Genomic DNA, 2,220 nt, shown 5'->3' on the forward strand with positions numbered 1-2,220 from the left:
GGTGGGAGGAATTGGGAGATTGGGATTGACATGTATACACTTATATGTATAAAATAAATCACAAGAAGAACATGCTGTATAAAAAAATAAAGTAAAATTCAAACATTAAAAGAATTAAATAAAATTTAAAAAAATAAAACAGAAAAAAGTTCTTCCCTTCCCATAGATATATTTATATGAATGAATTATTTCCATGCTTATATCTATAAATACAAAAAAGAGGAATAAAACCTACCTTGAACCAAAAAAGAAAAAAGAACAGAACCCACCAGTTATACAGAGGAAAACCCTATAAGGGCACTTGCTCCAGTTGTAAACAATTCTGAAGGTGGTCAGAGCTGGGGAATCGTCTCCCATGCAGCCAGGAGACCCCCGCAAGGAGCGTCCTCATTGCAAAGCTGGGGGACCGTGCCGAGGCGTCCCTGAGTAAACGTGAGCTGACCCCCAGGCCAGCTGCTGCTGAACTATTCCCACCCTTCCCAGGTAAAACACCAGAATGTGTGCAAGGACTTGAAAACCTAGAGGAAGGGCCGTGGAGCCACACCAGCCACAGCACGCAGGCCGACTTGGTGACTGCAGGCCAGCCAGGATGGTCCTGGCCCCGGGCGCTCTTCTGGAAGCTTTCCATTTCCCTGCCTGACGTACCCCTCCTGTCCCGGCCCCCACCGCTTCCTTCCTTCCTCACCTCTGCCCGGGGAGAAATTCCAGCCACAGGTATGGGTGACACATCTTCTTCTTTAGCAGGTGGCAGCCCGGCAACTCCTGCAGAAAGTCCACCAGAGCCCCACTCACACCGGGCCACGCACAGAGCCGTGGGCCCTACTCCCCCCCACCAGCCCAGCCCAGAGACTGCTGACGGGGCAGAGAATATGGCGTCAGGCACAGCTGCAAGGGCTCTTGCTTCCTGGAGCGGTGTTTATATTGACCTCAGCCCAGGCACACCTGGGGAGGGCTGGCCGGCCGAGTCAGGCTGCCCAGGTCAGCCAATCCTCACCCCTCAGGGGCTCACAGTTGCAGAAAATGGGCCTTGCTGAACCGGCCAGGTCCAAGGAACAGGTGTGGCATCCTGAGGGTCAGGATAGTCAAGGGGCTGCAGCCCTGTCTTGTTTTCTAATCATTTTATCTGGCCCATGAGTGGGAGACAACTTCAAGAAGACCCTCTCCTAATGAGAGGAACCCAGGAGTCAGGGAGAGGAGGGGTGGTGCGTAGAGACAGAGGCCTGATGCCCCGGCTGCAGTGGAAGTCTCTGGAAGACCAGGCGGAGAGAGGCCGCACAGAGTGACACCCAGGGTCACAGACCTGTCGGAGCTGCTGTTTGTTAGTTCAAGTCCTGCTCTGAGGTGCTCTGTGTCAGCTCTGAGCGACAGGTGAGCTGAGGGTGCTCTGCAATGAGGGCTATGTGCACGGTTCCTGTGTGCCCAGCCCTGCTGGGGTACCTGCACAGGGAGGTTCCATATCCAAGGAGGGGCCTGACCATGAGAGCCCCGTGGGCTGCTGGGTACCTGCCCAGGTGAGCTCCATATCCTGGGAGGGGCCTGACCACGAGAGCCCCGTGGGCTGCTGGGTACCTGCCCAGGTGAGCTCTATATCCTGGGAGGGGCCTGACCACGAGAGCCCCGTGGGCCACTGGATATCTGGTAAAGGACGTCAGGACAGTCAGTGAAGCCACCGAGGATATATATCCAGTAGTTCGTAATTCCTACACCCTGCTGGTCATTCTACCATCCACCAGGACATGCTATTCTGTATTAGACTTCAATGATGCCTTCTTCTGTATTCCATTCATCCCAGAGTCACAGAAATTTTGGCTTGTGATTGGCAGGACTCAACATACAACGAAGACAATACTGCTGGGGCCGTCCTGCCCCAAGGGTTCAAAAATTCCCACACCACCTTTGGGGAAACTTAACTAAAACCTAAAAGATCTACCTCTGGAGAAGGGAACCCTACTTCAATATGCAGACAACATTCTGATCACCAGCCCTACTAAGGAGGCCTCTGAACTACCTAGACAATAAAGGATAGAAGGTGTCCAAGAAAAAGGCTCAAATATCACTGACTAAGGTGACTGCCTGGGCTTCATTCTCACAGAAGGTCGCAGAAGCCCATCCCAGGAAAGGGAAGAAGCCATTTGCAGCCTTACCATTTCTAAAACTAGAAGACAGCTTAAGGGTTCCTGGGGAGGTCGGGGTTTGCTGCATCTGGATCCCTAACTACAG

The sequence above is a fragment of the Physeter macrocephalus genome, chromosome 15 (genome assembly GCF_002837175.3).
Source record: "Physeter macrocephalus isolate SW-GA chromosome 15, ASM283717v5, whole genome shotgun sequence".
Classification (NCBI taxonomy): domain Eukaryota; kingdom Metazoa; phylum Chordata; class Mammalia; order Artiodactyla; family Physeteridae; genus Physeter; species Physeter macrocephalus.